The sequence below is a fragment of the Topomyia yanbarensis genome, chromosome 3 (genome assembly GCF_030247195.1).
Source record: "Topomyia yanbarensis strain Yona2022 chromosome 3, ASM3024719v1, whole genome shotgun sequence".
NCBI classification, from domain to species: Eukaryota; Metazoa; Arthropoda; class Insecta; order Diptera; family Culicidae; genus Topomyia; species Topomyia yanbarensis.
In genome coordinates this window covers 243,423,217-243,440,998 of record NC_080672.1, presented here as the reverse complement: position 1 = coordinate 243,440,998, position 17,782 = coordinate 243,423,217, and the positions used below count along the sequence as shown (strand labels likewise).

The 17,782-nt window shown below is 38.1% G+C and overlaps 1 protein-coding gene across 5 annotated transcripts in view; it reads left to right on the top strand.

Annotated features, from left to right (window-relative positions):
• LOC131689389 (uncharacterized) overlaps positions 1–17,782 on the top strand; it is a 468,781-nt gene that overhangs the window by 93,241 nt on the left and 357,758 nt on the right. The window lies entirely within an intron of this gene.

Sequence of the window (17,782 nt, the reverse complement as noted above, 5' to 3'; positions counted from 1 at the left end):
CCTGAATTTGATTCCGGAAATTTTCATATCCTCTGTGATTCTTACACACAACTTGTTCGGGTCTCATTACTTTTGTGCAGCATTATGTCTCCCCTCTTTGCCATTCTGATATAGAGAAAGGCTTTCAAATCTTTTCAAATCGACTTTCCAGTCAAGTCTCGGAGGGCCGAGTACCGTATACCATATAATCTACGAGAACGATCGTCGAGATCAGAAAATATCTGTGTTTGTTACTCTCGAATGGGAAACCTTAAACGACTTGGTACGTGGTACTGTCGGATTCATAGGGGAGACTGAGGAGACTTGATCCCCGGGGAGACTTGATCCCATCATTGTAACTCAAAGGCGGATCAGAATACATTAATCGAATATACTATAAAGTTGCGTAGTTTTATCTGAACATAAATTTCATTAACACAGAAAAAATAAATTGGATTTTTGTGTAACCGAATTTTTACCGATTTAAAAAAAAGTCTCAGAAGAACTGAAGAAGATTTATTTTTCAAATTTTCTTCAAAATTTTATAAAATTGATAAAATCACCCACTACATACTCTACTTTTGCATACGGAATTACAGGAGAATGTCAATTATATGAATACGTTATGATTGAGCTGATTCTTTTGTTCAACTATATTTTTACTAAAGTTTGCTGTAATAGATGCTAGGGGTTCACTTGATCCCTTCAAATTCGTGGAGATTTGATCCCCTTCGCCATACTTCATACACACCACTGAAAATAGCCAAAGTCACACCAGAACAAAGTCATTGTTGTCATAAAAAAATGTCAAAAATGAACGCTTCATCGTAAAGAAACATAACTGTAATTGTTTACTACAGTATACGTAGCAACAATTCATCCCACATTAGACGTTCCTCAACCATAATAAAGACAGCTTTCAAATAATTGCACGGAGATTTGGGGAATTCGTAAAAAAATCAGGTGAGAGATGCGTAATATGTAGTAACAAAAATAACAATATCTAATCATAACAATTTAATCAATACTACAATCCATTTATAAAATTGAATGGGGTAATGTACCCGTTTTTGCCCTATTAAGAAGGGTACCACATTATTACTACAATAATTTTATTATTTCAGCTTCTTTGATTTGTTATTAAGGTCCATTTTTTATTTCGATTATAGAGGTTTTAACGTTAAGGTCATTCTCCTTTTATTAAGAGCCAATATAATAACAAAATTGTCTTGAGAATGGTGGAAATCTTCTGTTTGAGCGCAGCAAAATCTCTAATCGAGTACCCCCATTATCGCAATACCATTTGAGTCAATGCGTTGAGCAAAGATGGCAGACGCTGCTCTAACCAAAGGCTTCAGATGGGTAGGATGATAGTAGAAACAGGGCAAAAATAGGCTTATTACCCTACATGCTCTTTTAAACACGTTTTCATAAAGGAATCAAGTGTCCCCAAATTAGGGACCGAGTCTCCACTAATCTGAGAATTTTCCATTTTTTTGTTGTTTTCCAGAAATGCTCATAGCTCATGTCCAGTATAATATTTCCATTTATTTTTTTTTTATGATTTTTAGTCATCCCTAGAAACAATAAAAAACTACAAAAAATACATAGTTTGTTATCATTCCACGGAGTTGGACTGAAAAATAAAAAAGGGGATCAAGTCTCCTCAGTCTCCCATATTGTTCTTTCCCTATTACATCAACAGACTAAATCTACACCTTCTGTAGATATTACTTAGGGAAGGATTGTGTTCTTGTACTTGCTCTTTTCTTAGCCCGCGGGCTCTTGCATTTGTTGAGCCATTGAGGTTCCACATCGATCCGAAACTTAGAGCCAGTGAGCTCATTGCTTTGTCGCGATCAACGTGATAGTTCCTGGCAAAGAAGCTAGACACCGAGTTCTCATTGGGAAAATGTACTTTTGCATATAAAATATTTAAAATAATCCATAAAGAATTGTAAAACGATCCATGAAAAAGTTGTCAATGTTCCATAAAACAAAACTGAAAATCCATAAAACTGTGTGAATGATCCTTAAGAAAGGGTGATTTGATCCATAGATTATGTAAAATTGAACCATAAAATGGTCTCAAAAGAGCACTAAAATAGTAATAAAAGAGCAATTAAAATGAACCAATGCCCCATAAAAATATTGGAAATGTTCCATAAAATGATACATTTTGCGCCATAAATTAACTGACATTGATCCATAGAATATTAACAATGTACATTAAAACACGTCGATATGCTCCATAATATCGACAAAAATGTTCCACGGTATTACAAAATGGAGCAGTAAAATGTCAGAAAAGTTCCATAAATTTCATGAAAATGTTTGCTAAATAATTTTTCTTGGTCTATAGAAGATGTAAAAATGAACATTAGAAATGATTCATATATCGAACGAAATTATGGTTCATAGATATTTACAAAACGATCCATAATAAAAGAAAATGTAAAACGACCCATTAATATGTGCTTATGCATTAGAAAAAATAAATTTAATGAATTCATGCGAAATTTTATGGTAAACTTAAAAAATAAGTTGTGCTTAATAATTCTCATAACAGTGACAGTGTTTAACAAGTGAGCTTATACTGGGAGCTAGTGTGATGCGGCTTGGCCGCATATCCGAGGCCAAGGATCCGAAGCGGCGCAAAGCCGCTGACGATCCGTTGGACGAGGCATTGATTAACCCGTAGCTGGAATTGCAGGCAAACCTGTGGTCCTCTCGTTTGCCCGGTTTACTTAAACATAGGGGCTATAGCTAGTTAAAAGCCGACTGAGCGGCAGCGAAGTCGGACAGTGCACAAGAAAGCGATGTGGCGTAGCCACATTAGTCAGTGTTCGTGTATAAAGTGTCCGTTTTCGCTTCAGATAGTTATTCAGATAGTATTTGCGACTCATGCCAGCCTGTATAGGTGGTCTAATAACACTCAGCGCTCTAATATCATAAATACCCTGACATTTAAAAAGTTACCATAATGATTTCAGGTTAGCTAAGGTCAGTTACCTGACTAGTGGGATACGGAAGCTTAAGTTTAACTATAATGTATGCATTGTTTGTTGTAGTTTGACATTACAACCAAATGTAATAAACTTTATTATTAGTTCGAATAGCAAAAATTTCGCATGAATTCATTAAATTTAATTTTTCTGGTGCATAAGCACATATTAATGGATCGTTTTACATTTTATTTTCTTATGGATCGTTTTGTAAATATCCATGAACCATAATTTAACGTTCGATATATGAATCATTTATAATGTTCATTTTTACATCTTCTATGGACCAAGAAAAATTATTTAGCAAACATTCTCATCAAATTTATGGAACTTTTTCTGACATTTTATTGCTCCATTTTGTAATACCGTGGAACACTTTTGTCGATATTATGGAACATGTCGACGTGTTTTAATGTACATTGTTAATATTCTATGGATCAATGTCAGTTAATTTATGGCGCAAAATGTATCATTTTATGGAACATTTCCAATATTTTTATGGGGCATTGGTTCATTTTAATTGCTCTTTTATTACTATTTTAGTGCTCTTTTGCGATTATTTTATGGTTCAATTTTACATAATCTATGGATCAAATCACCCTTTTTTATGGATCATTCACACTTTTTTATGGATTTTCAGTTTTGTTTTATGGAACATGGACAACTTTTTTATGGATCGTTTTTCAATTTTTTATGGATCATTTTTGTTGTTTTAGCGGCGCAAACTTAGGGCTGCCGTTCTCATTTGTCCAACGATGGCACGTTCTTATTTCCCCTCATCCGTTGCTTTTGCTAGCAGGTTGCTTGACCCGTGTAACTTCGGACTGTCGCTAATACATTGTGTGTGTTTGTGTGAGTATGAGGAGGAAGACATGACTGAACCGATATGGAAAAACTTTGTTTCAAACGAACGGTATAGCGCCCCCACAAGCTGCTGTTAATTTTTTTACTGCACTACTGCACTAATGCCCAATGCCAAGTTCTTAAGTTTATGTAACACCTATTTTTCCGCAAACGCTTAATGATTTTTACAAACTTGGTTTCAAATGTAGGATACAATACCAGAAGTTTCAAAAATCGAATAGGTATAGGTACCAAGCCTAATAAGAATGTAGCAGACTTATTGAGTTATGGAATCATAGCTTGGATATATGAGAAAGGAACGATTGCACCACTAGGTTGATTAAAACAGGTTTTTCAAATTAGTTATAGCATATTGACCGGTTATTTCGTCATTCGAGCAATATTTGTTTAGAATCCTCCCTGTCCTTGATACAAACGGCACTCTTCTTCTTGCACCAGCAGACCAATGTGACCAGGCGGAGCCTCATACATCAGTAACCAGTTCGAATGGCTCGGCTTTTAGGTTCGACTTTGTGCTTTTTTAAACTTATTTTCTACGGATCACGGACATACGATTGTTTCTTCCATCGCGTGGCAACTCGAGAAGAGATTTTTTTCAATAATTTCACAAGCAAGGTTTTGTAAAACCGCTTTCGATTTTACATTGGGAGAGCATTATTTTCGCAGTTGACGGCTTGACTTACAGTATATCTCAGACAGTATCTCAATATCTCTGAAGAGAACGTCAATGCAACAGCAAAGTGTTCCAATCATCACTATACCTGTACTCATCTCAAGCATTGTCCGACAAGGCATTTTTGGTCTGCGATTTTGCTTTGATCTTGCATGATATTTTTGACAAAATAACGGGGTAGTCAGAAGTGGCTGGACTAAACTAAAACCCAGGGTAGGTTTTCTTTATAACAAATAAGTTTTATATCTAGAAGTTATTTAAAAAAAAGTAGGACAGCTTATGGTCTATCTTTCTCAAGTGTACCTAAACTTCCTTTACTGCTCCCATCATGGTCTAGGCGACATTGAGATCTACTCTGCATATCTCTGATTTTAATTGCGCTGCTGAAGCAGCTTCCCAAAATGCTTCGATTGAGAGTTCAACCAAGCAAAGGTATTAGTTTCAATAGGAGGCTTCTGCCGGATAGTAAACGAGGGGTACACCTTCTTGGCAAAGTATATCTGATGCACGATTTGGAAAATGGAATTTCGAATTACGGAAACAAGTTTTCTGACATGCATGGAGAGTGCTAATCATACACAGAAATTGAAACTTGCTAAAATGCTGGTTTGTTATAGTTTCACAATCTATAAAAGTAGGCTTTAAGACACACGCATAAATCAAAGAGGGTCAGCTTCCTTCGTATGCCGCTATCATGACAAAAAAAGATGGGTGGGTAATGTCTGCGACATAACCGGAGAGATGTAGAATACATAAGGAACACGTTCTTCAAATATGTTGATATTCATTGGAATTTTCGGACAAAAGGTGATTTGGGCGAGGAATATTTCAAATTATTCTTTACAAAAATGATGGTGGTCCTGACAAGGACCGTTTTTGTTGGCGTTGTTGGCCTTGGTGGGGAGATGCGCTGGCTTCGATTTTCGTTGGATGCTTCTGACTTCTTACTATTTCCGGGCTTAGCTGTTGTCCAGGAGGTGATTCTGACATGATTGGTGTAGGTGTAGGTCGTCAACCGGTTATAATTTTTCAAGCGTTGTTTACATTTGAAATTAAACCACTGGATCAATTAAAAAAAGTATTGATCTGTGATATGAAAAGTACGAAATATATCTTCGGGTTTCTGCATTGACGTTTTTGACAAATACAAGATCAATGCATGTGCCTGCAAGTGTAGTTGCTTGTGATGGATCAGAGATCAAACGAAGCTTGAAACATTCATTCATAAAATAAACAAATTTCAAATTCTCTTGTTTTGAAACATCTATGTTGAAGTCGCCTGAAACGACCATTGGAACATTCTGATTTCTAGACTAAATATTCTACATTAAAAGATGGGTGGGTAATGTCTGCGACATAACTGGAGTGTCGTAACTACACTTGTGACGTTAATCCAAATCTAATGATATGCAACGAAATTACGTTTGCATGTGAAATTTTCAAATGATTCGTTATAATTATGGTTAAAAATTCTAATTGGGAATTCTTTTCCATCACCAACTATTTTTCTTTTTTTCGAATCTACAGCATTCTTTGAAAATATTGTTGAAATGTTATTGATGAAAAACTGAAAATGCGTTTGGCAACACTGCTCACTAAATGGATGGTGGGAAGACGCACATTCGTTTTGATTATGCTAGTATTAGTAGCAGGAAAGAATGAAAAGGAACATAGCCCGAAAACGAGCAAGCGAGAGAGCGATAGTAATTCGTATTCGCTCTACTAAACTAAAAAAAGATGGGTGGGTAATGTCTGTGACATAACCGGAGCATCGTGACTTCACTTCGAGACGTTAATTTAAATCTAATGATTTATGCAGTTAATCAAAGGAGGCTGCCAAAAAGTTCGAATAAAAGCACGCGACTAGTGTACTTTGCACGTTCTATATTTTATCAACACTAGAGAGAATCGAAAAAATAATTCAAAGTGTAATAGCAACATGCAATTGTGGCAACACTGGCCATGGGATGGTGGGGAACACGCACATTCGTTTAATTTATGATGTATTAGCAGCAGAAAGGAATGGAAAAGCAGTGCGCGAAAACGAGCGAGGATAATTTAAATTCTCTGTCTATCCACATATCGTATTTCTAACCTACTTGCTGAAAATTGTTAAACACCTCAAATGGATATTTCAGTTTAACTCTTATTAGAACACAATTAATTGGTCCTGAAAAGAACCGTTTATTGTTTTATTGCGGGAGCATAATTCAGACGCACTCCCCGCGACACGGTGAGCCAGTTTAATATATTTGGCCTGAAAGTTATGCGTTTGGTGCAGTATTTTGCATTCTCGAACAAACCAGGCGCACTATTTTGCATTCTCGAACCAGTAGGCATCGTTGGCTTCTCGGGGCATCATTACGACTGAGGTTTGTAAGCGTAGCTCGACTTTGCAGTCCTGTACAATCTCACGAACCAGACGCTGGAACGATAGCCTACAGATTAGTTGCCCTTTAGTTGGGGCGAAATTCTTGCAGGGCGACAGTTCCGATGAGTCACCAGTAGCTGGGGCACTGTTTCCGTCCATCGCCATTGCCAACTGCTTTCCTTCGGTGGACTGGCTGCTTGCTAGTGCTTGAACGAATACGAATGATGAGAAAAACCGACTGACCAATATTCATATATAAACACACGAGAAAGCACTACTATCGCTCTCTCGCTCGTTTTCGTTCCATTCCTGCGCCTTTCCTTTCCGTTCGGCTACCAATACTAGCATAACCAAAACGAATATTCTGTCTTTCCATCGCCTTCAATGTAGTGGCCAGTGCTAGCAAACTTGCATGTTCAGTTTTTCAATAACAACATTCAAACAATATTTTCAAAGAATGTTACAGATTTGAAAAGAAGGAAGGAAAATATTTTCACAAATTTAAATTCTTTTGTGTTATTTGTTAGCGCTGATAAAGGCTATTTAGTTTGCTACTAGCAAGGAGCTGCACAAACAAATCGATTTATGCAGTTAATCAACGGAGGCTGCCAAAAAGTTCGAATAAAAGCATGCGACTAGTGTACTTTGCACGTTCTATATTTTATCAATACTAGAGAGGATCGATAAAATAATTCAAAGTGTAATAGCAACATGCAATTGTGGCAACACTGGCCATGAGATGGTGGGGGAACATGCACATTCGTTTAAGTTATGATGGTATTAGCAGCAGAAAGGAATGGAAAAGCAGTGCACGAAAACGAGCGAGAGAGGATAATTTAAATTCTCTTTCTTTCGTTCCACACATCGTATTTCTTATATAGACGCTGGAACGATAGCCTACAGATTAGTTGCCCTTTAGTTGGGGCGAAATTCTTGCAGGGCGACAGTTCCGATGAGTCACCAGTAGCTGGGGCACTTTTTCGGACCGTCGTCATTGCCAACTGCTTTACTTCGGTGGACTGGCTGCTTGCTAGTACTTGAACGAATACGAATGAGAAAAACCGACCGACAGATATTTATATAATCGCGCTAATATGCACTACTATCGCTTTCTCGCTCGTTCTCGTGCCGTGCGTGAGCCTTTCCTTTCCGTCCGGCTTCTAATGGCCTAACCAAAGGAGTATGCCGTCTTTCCCCCACTAACTGCTCTCGTCAAGCAACCAAATACGAATAATCATAAAACAAACATGTAGTGGACCTATATATAAACTTTTCATTATTTTATTGTTCGGTTGGTCCACCATTTTGACGGCTCTGTGCGGGATGGGCTGAAAATTTTCACTTTTCCGAGTCGTTTTCGAAAGATTTTTCAAAACACAATTTTTTGTTATTAGTGCATGTTATACATACTTAAAATTTTAATACAGCATAGAGGAACATATTTTCAACAAATTGGCCTAAAAATCAAATCATTCTGTTAAGTATGATAAAAGTTATTAACGTTCAAAATCTGACGCGGTGCCGCAGCCGATATTTTGAAACGGGACCCCTATATTGAAAGCTTAAATGTATTCTACATTAAAAATATGTAATTCGACGCCTTTATCCAAGTCAAAAAACAAATGTTGGAAAATACGTTTTAGAAGAATGTCTGCGCTAAGTAGGAGTTGGGCGTTGTACCCAAGTCTACCGCATGGTCATTGATAGAACATAACTCATCATCATGCTTTACCGCCGGCGTTTTAATATGATTATAACGCCAAACTCCTACTTAGCAAAAGGCAAAGGATTCTGCACATTTCCTTTCGATCATGTTCATATGAGCCTGCTTAGTCCTAGTTTTCCTTTCTGATTAACTCTAGAATACCTATCCGTCTTTCAATTTCATTGCTTTCGTTTCTTTTAGTCTCAAATTTGCCGAAAATAACCAACAAAATCATACAATCATCCATTATGTTAGAGCTTCGGTTGACACAGCGATGGAAAGGTCAATTATGCTCCGTTTACTGACTTATTTTAGACTTTCCAGCCTGTTGGTTTTCAGCTAGAGGTTAACTTGGGACTTCTATTTCTGCTGCCTTCCACGACGTGAGAGCAGGACTCCAGCGACACGGTATCCAGGCTGATTTAGTCCAGAGAGAGATAATAGACTGTTATCTTCCTCCTAATGGACCACAACCGAGAAAGTTTGTACTATTTGAATGGTATATGACACTAGATCCCAACTAACTTTTCCCAACTAACTTTTCAAATGTTTTTGGACAAAAAACTAACAACAAGTAATTTCGACATTTCTTTCGAAAGTTCAATTTAATTGAATGCTTGTTTGTGTTTTAAAAACCCCAAAACAACATGTACGTAATTGTAAATGCCCTAGTCTGGCGGTTCAATGGCTAAAGCCTTAGATGACCTTAGAAGTCACTCGGCGTATGCACGAGCCCCAGCCAAAAGGAACTCTTAGTGATCAGTAGGGTCGCAATACTAACCCTGCAATCGCACTGTAAAATAATGTTAGTACCAAGGTATTGTTTTTGATAGTGAATTATTGAAACTCAACGATAAAGTTGTAATGGACTGTTCATGACACAACTTGTTCTATGTAGTATGAAAATATTTAGATCAAAATACTATTCTACCGTATAACTAATCTTACTAATTTCAAAGATCTTTCTTGGTCGGTGTTCATACTTACTGTTCGGTGTCCAACTGGACATGCTGGCTCATAGTACCAGTGCATTACTTGCGGTATAAATCAGTTTCGTTAACATTTGTCTATATAATATGATAATAAGATGGTACTAATATATACCCTGATCAGGAGGTAAGAAATAGGAAAATCACTGGTTCCAATAGCTAGTCTGTTCTGTCGAGTCTCGACCTAGATAGACGCTTTGTGTTAGTAGAAGTAGTTCTTCAGCTCTAAACGTTGGGATTTCACTTAGATATCCGTTGAAATAACTGTTCAAGTTACGTACCGAAATTTGGCACTAGAGTTTTTTTTACGATTTTGAATATAACCATATTTCGCATAGTTCAAAAAACCAAACATCATATTCGTGGATTCAATACTTTTTGGTCTATCAACTGTTACTTGAAAGGAATCGTTATGTTAAAAAACGTGGTATTTTGAAAACCGTGCAAAAGTTTGGGCAAAAAATACCCATGAAAAACAGGCAACGCGCTATAGGATTTTAGGAAAAATCCGCCCATGTGCCAGAGGTGAATAATCATTAGATTGATTTGAGCAAACTGATTGCTAGCATACATTCATAGCATAAAGTCATAAATCTCAAAAGAAATATAGTACGTAGTTTTCGAAACGAAATCATTCTTTTATCATGATTTATTATAAGGGTGCAATATTTTGGCGCTTCTTGTAGCTAGTATGAGTAATTTAATAATTTTTTTTTATAAATTTATAGTATCAATCGGAAAGAAATCGGCAATCGAAGCTTTTTAGTAGATTTCTCCACAAACGAAGCTTTATCTGTGAGTTCTAAAATACAAACAGGGCAACTATCAATGATGTAACGCAAAATTTTCATTTCATTTACCCCCTCCCTCTTCTTAGGGTTATTGGTTATTTCCTTGGTAAATTAGTCACGAATAAGATGTCCAATATTTTTTTCTTCGGTAGAAATACATTTGGTATGTTTCAGGTTACTTTTTTCCACCAAATTTCACAAAATGTTGAAATTTTTCATTGTCCCTCCCTCAATACAAGTGTGACATGAATTATAAATAGCCCCTACACCAAGCTTTCGGGTAGTACTAATTTAGCACAAACCCTGTACTTTTCTACTGCGCAGAACAAGCGACGATATAATGCGTACGACGGGAAAATTGAAAAACGCTGTTATGAAGTTTTTCAAATCAAGTTTTACTTGCTACCATTAGTTTCCTCGGATTCTTACGAATCCATTGGTATACTATACTTGGGTAGTTTTATGGGAAAAGCGAGAGAAAAAGCGGGTTGAAGAAATCATTCATTTCATTCGCGTGCACGCATATATTCAAATGAGTATCGTATATGCGTATTATATTGATATCCTCAATTCTGCAGATAAGAAGAAAAAGAAGCCCGACGGGGGCCTTAATGGTTTGAATTTAACGTGGTCAGATCAAGTTAAATACTTGGGTTTGATTTATGATAAAAACTCACTTTTAAGGATCACATTGAAGGAATCCAAACAAAATGCAACAAATTTATAAAATGTTTATACCCTCTTATTAATAGGAATTCTAGGCTCTGCCTAAAGAACAAACTATTAATTTATAAACAAATATTTAGACCGGCAATGCTATATGCAGTGCCAATCTGGGCAAGTTGTTGTGCTACTAGGAAGAAAACGCTTCAAAGGATTCAGAATAAAATTCTGAAAATGATTTTGAAGCGTCCTCCCTGGTTTAGAACAAATGAGTTGCACAGACTCGCAAACATAGAAACATTAGAAATTAGGACGAACAGTATTATAAGCAACTTCCGACAAAAATCGTTGCAATCTTCAATTGCAACGATTAGCTCTCTTTATAGTTTATAAGTTAGTTTATAAGATTTGTTTAGCTCCTTATTCAGAAGACAAGCAGATTTAAAACATCCTACTGAAAAAAAAACTTAACTGCGAAAGCATATTATAACTTAATAATAATTAACTGAATTGTTTACATGAATAGGGATGAAAAGTCACCGCTTGTGGCTGAACACCCAATATACTAAATTAGAAATGTAATGCAAATAAAACAATATAATCAAATAGAAAATAATATATAAAAAACCTGTTTTAATCCACCTAGAGGTGCAATTGTGCCTTTCTCATTTCTCCAAACTATGATTTAATAGCTGGTTCGTAGAATATAACATTATGCAAATGTCTTTCATTCTTATTACACTTAGTAAGTATATATATAAGAGCACGTTTTTGCATTCATCGCGGTATCGGTTTGAATCGGAGTTTTCTATGTGAACGAACTCCACAACCCGTAACTCCGGAGCCGGAAGTCGGATGGAGATGGAATTTAATATCAGATTCCGCGGACGCAACACCTTTCATTTGAGATTAAGTTGATCAAATCGGTCTAGCCATTTTCGAGAATCCAATATAACCGTTATTCTGAATTTGGATACTTCAGGATCCGTCGATGGTGGCCAGTGTGGCCAAAGAGACTTTGAATGACTGTTGGTACCTAGATCTACAAATTCAACAGTTGTGTTTACATTTTGGAAAAAATTTCACCTTCTTACATTCATCGCAGAATTCGTTAGAATCGGGATTTGCTGCGTGATCGTACGTATCACCCTGTAATTCAGGAACCAGAACTTGGATCCACACAAAATTCAACAGCAGCTGATGGACCTTTCATTTAAAATCAGAATCAGGTTCAGAAAATTCCGAGAAACCGATGTGGACAAATCAACAAATTTTGTTTTGTAACCATACTCTTCAACTCGTAATCCGGAACAAGATGTCGGTTGAAAATGAAATTTAATAGCAACCTATGGGAATATTATACCTTTCATTTGAATCTTAGTTTGAAAAAATCGGTTCAGCCATGTCCGAGAAACCGATGTGGACATTTTGTTAACAAATCCGCACATACACACATCCATACATACATACCTACATACATACATACATACATACATACATACATACATACATACATACATACACACAAACATACACACAGATATTTTGCGATCTCGGCGAATTGAGTCGAATGTTATATGAGACTCGGCCCTCCGGGCCTCGGTTAGAAAGTCGGTTTTTGGAGCAATTGCATAACCATTCTATATAAGAAAGGCAAAAGAATAATATTTAATTAGCTTAATAAGCATGAGTTCAATGTTATCTTCATGTGATTATAATTTGGAAAGGTTGGTGGAATGGGTTTGAATGTGTAGGGAATGGGGGGTTAGTAGAGTGGGAGTGGAGGATGCGTCAGAAATCCTTCATCTTATTTCGGTATACGGGGTGGATGAAGGTAAAGCGGGCGTGAGGGTGGTCCAAGAGGAGGGGAGTGATGAAGTAGGAAGGTGTAGTGGCAAGGCGGGGGGGGGGGGGGGCGGCGACGCAATACTCAACTGCATATTTTGCCTTCCATTTGATACTTGGATTGAGAAAATCGGTTCAGTCATCACCGTTGAACCGATGTGACTTTAATTGTGGAATATTCCCGGAATTCCGGACTTCCAGAATCGTCGATAGTAGACAATATATTCAAAGAATGTTTGATTGGCAATCAGTGATCTAGATCTGCGATTAGAAGTAATTTGGTGACCATTTCAATAGTTTTTAGCCTCTGAGGTGTTACGATTGTACCGATTTATATGGGAAATTCCAGTGCATCCTTACTAACGCCCCTGTAACTCCGGAAGCAAGAGTCAGAACCGAATGAAATTCAGCAGCAGTCAATGGCATTACTGTATCTTTCATTTGAAATCATGTTTGTAAAAATCGGTAGAGAATTCGTTGTGGAATGGGTGTGATATTAGCTTAGGAACTTGGTGGGTTCCCCGGGGGCGTCATGAACCGTCATAGGTGGCCAATGTGGTCAAAGCTGCTTTGATTGGTCACTAGTGATCCAGACCCGCAAACTAGAGTAATGTTACATCAATTTTAATATGTTTTACATCATTTGAACATCATGGTGGTACCAGTTTATATGGGAATTTTCTGTGTGACCGCACTTTTCAACCCGTAACTCCGGAACCGGAAGTCGAACTAAAAACAAAATTCAATAGCAGCTTATGGGAGCGTTATACCTTTCAGATGAAACTAAGTTTGCAAAAATCGGTTCAGCCATCTCTGAGAAAATTGTGTGAGTTTAAATGACACACACATACACACACACATATACATACACACACAGACATTTGCCGATCTCGACGAACTGAATCGAATGGTGTATGACACTCGGCCCTCCGGGCCTCGGTTAAAAAGTCGATTTTTACAGTGATTGCATAGCCTTTCTTTATATGAGAAAGGCAAAACGTGGGCTTTCGATTCAGTTTCTATCAACATTCTTTATGAGAAGTTGTACCAGCATGGTCTTTTACCAATTTTAAATAACTTTTTGCTAAACCTGTTGTCCGAAAAGCAAATGCATTTCTCGCATGGTGATTTATCGACATCACGATTTAGCTACATGGGCCTTTCCCAGGGCTCATGTCTAACCCTCTTCTCTACAATTTTTACGTGAATGACATTGACGAATGTCTTGTCAATTCCTGCACGCTAAGGCAACTTGCAGATGACGGTGTGGTCTCCATTACAGGTCCCAAGGCCGTCGACTTGCAAGGACCACTGCAAAATACCCTGGACAATTTGTTTGCTTGGGCTCTCCAGCTGGGTATCGAGTTCGCTACGGAGAAAACTGAGCTAGTCGTATTTTCAAAGAAGCGTGAAACAGCGAAACTACAGCTTCAGTTAATGGATAAAACTATTGCTCAGGTTTCAACTTTCAAATATCTCGGGGTCTGGTTCGACTCTAAAGGTACCTGGGAATATCACATTAGGTATCTGAAACAGAAGTGCCAACAAAGGATCAACTTTCTCCGTACAATAACCGGAACAACCCCACTATGTTCCACCCAGGATACCTAATCAGACTGTATCAAACAACGATATTATCAGTGATGGAGTACGGATGTTTCTGCTTTTGCTCCGTTGCGAGCATACATTTCATCAAACTAGAGAGAATCCAGTATCGCTGTTTCCGTATTGCCTTCGGTTGCATGCACTCGACCCATACGATGAGTTTAGAAGTGCTGGCGAGCGTCCTTCCACTAAAAAAAATCGATTTTGGGACCTCTGGTATCGATTGTTCATTCGATGCGATATTTTGAACCCATTGGTGATTGCAAATTTCGAAAGGCTTGTCGAGCTTAATTCTCAGACCAGATTCATGTCCTTGTACTTTGATTACATGGCACAGAACATCAATTCATCTTCGTACAACGTTAACCGTGCTCATCTCTTAAATACTTCTGCTCCAACCGTATTTTTCGACACATCCATGAAGGAAGAGATTTGTGGAACCTCGGATCACATTCGCCCACAAGTGGTCCCAAATATTTTCTATAATAAATACCATCAAGTCGACTGCGGTAAAATGTTCTACACTGACGGATCAATTCTCGACGGGTCCACAGGCTTCGGTATATTCAACGAAAATCTTGCTGCCCATTCAAACTCAATGATCGTACTTCAATTTACGTTGGAGAATTAGCTGCCATTCAGTATACTCTCGGGATCATTGACACCCAGCCCGCAGACCATTACTTCATCGTTTCGGACAGTCTCAGCTCCATTGAGGCCATTCGTGCGGCAAAGCCTGGAAAGCACTCACCGTATTTACTGGGGAAAATACGGGAATATCTGAGTGCTTTATCTGAAAAAATCTTATCAGATTACCTTGGTTTGGGTCCCATCACATTGTTCTATTGCGGGCAATAAGAAGGCGGACTCTTTAGCCAAGGTGGGCGCATTAGAAGGCGACACTTACGAAAGACCAATTTGCTTCAATGAATTTTTCAGTATGTCTCGTCAGCGGACGCTCGAAAGTTGGCAAACTTCATGGAGTAATGGGCATCTGGGACGGTGGCTACATTCTATTATCCCGAAGGTATCAAGGAATGCTTGCTTGAAGAGCTTGGATGTGAACCGGGACTTTATTCGTACGATGTCAAGGCTCAGTCCAACCATTACTCGTTTGATGTGCATCTCCGTCGTATAGGGCTTGCTGACAGTAATCATTGTGTTTGTGAGAACGGCTATCACGACATCGAGCATGTTGTTTGGCTGTGCGCAGAGTACCGTGTTGCCAGGTCGCAACTAATAGATTCCCTTCGGGCCCGAGGTGGATCACCCTATGTGCCAGTCCGGGACGTCCTGGCAAGCCGTGACCACCCCTACATTTTTCTTATCTACACCTTTTTGAAAACTATTGATGTCCAAGTTTAATTCATTTTCCCCTCTCATTCACAGTAGAACCTCGTCAACCTCTCCCTGTATCTACAATATGGCATTCCTTCACGAGTCTACGATGCATACCTTTCTTGATAACCGTCAATCCAAAACATCATGACAGCATCGGTGTGTCAATAATCATCCGAAATATCGACCCTCCCCTCGCCCCTGCGATTACAGGATGGAAACCACTACAATAAAGTGTGCATATCCCCCACAATCATCAACCAGCCAACGAGAACGTCAATTTTACCAAATTTTACAATATGTGTCCCACTTCCTACCTTTTTCCATTACCAACATAAGAGGGGAGCAAGCCGCCCCTAAATACGGCTTTCTCTTCCCCCACTAATACGTGCGATGTACCTTAAAAAATGAATTATCGACCTCGTTAAGCTACCGTATTTGGGCCTAAATAAACTTATATATATATATATATATATATATATATATATATATATATATATATATATATATATATATATATATATATATATATATATATATATATATATATATATATATATATATATATATATATATATATATATATATATATATATATATATATATATATATATATATATATATATATATATATATATATATATTGTTACCGTTCTGGTACTTTTGCCCTATAAACCGATCACGAGCAAGCAAGAGTGGTGAGAGATAGAGAGAACTTATTTACTCTCTATCGTGGTTACCAATATTATGGCTAGCTAAATGGAATAAATATATAGATATGTATCTACTTATCGTCTAAAATCACGTCAATTTTCTCTGCTATGATTAAACGTTAAATTGTATAGCATATTTTGTTTGTATCTAAATTATGTTAAAATAGGAAGCACTAAAAATAAAACTAAACGGTCTACTAGGATAAAATAAATAAATATTATAACAACACATACACAAAACACACAAATTCTAAAAATCGCGGTAACAGGAAACGGATGGGAAAGCCGCGGAAAAAGAGCACTGGAAGGTGAAAGGGTTGGGAAAATGAAAGAGAGAGAGAGAGAGAGAGAGAGAGAGAGAGAGAGAGAGAGAGAGAGAGAGAGAGAGAGAGAGAGAGAGAGAGAGTGAGACTACTGGGCCTCTACAGCAAATATTAAAATCACTTTCGATTATACCATCAACGAGTTCAGATAGACAAACGGAAAAAGTTATAGATAAAAATTTAAAGTTTTAAAAGCAAGAAGTAGCATTGGTAGAAACTACTACACCATAGGAAAGGATCAAGACCCAGCAAGTGTTACCCAGTAGCCATTGGAGTGGCTTATTGTCCGGGATCAGAGATTCCCCACAGGGTTCACGGCGTATCCTCAATCAGCGAAAATCCATTATACGTGGCGATCATATCATCGAGAAACCGAGAGATACCTCGACGGTTTGCGAAAACCCCACGAACGCGCGGTAGCACCGCGAGGAGAAACCCCAGCAAGCGAGGTCGCCCAGCACGCGGGGCCAGCCAGGCCCGAGTAACCCACCTTAGGGGGCAGCAACGACGAGTCCGTTACGAGTCCACCGACAACGAGTCAACCGTCAACGAGTCACCGCCCACGAGTTTCCCACCCACGAGTCCACCGTTTCCAACCGCAATCCCGCATTCGCCGGCCGGCCAGCAGTTTACTATTCTACACACCCACACATACACACGATTGTAAGTAGATTAAAATAAAAAAGTGTAAAAGATAAGACCGTGCATTTTGATCCTTTGATTGGTGTCCATGTCCGTGAGCCGACCTTAAGCCTCCGACCCTCCAGCTCGTGCTAGCCAGCAAAAGAGACCTTTGGAGTCCACCCCAGACGGTCCCCGTGGCTCTGACCAGGGACTAGGGTCAACGTAATAGCGGGTCCTTCTGATCCGCCAAGTAACAATATATATATATATATATATATATATATATATATATAT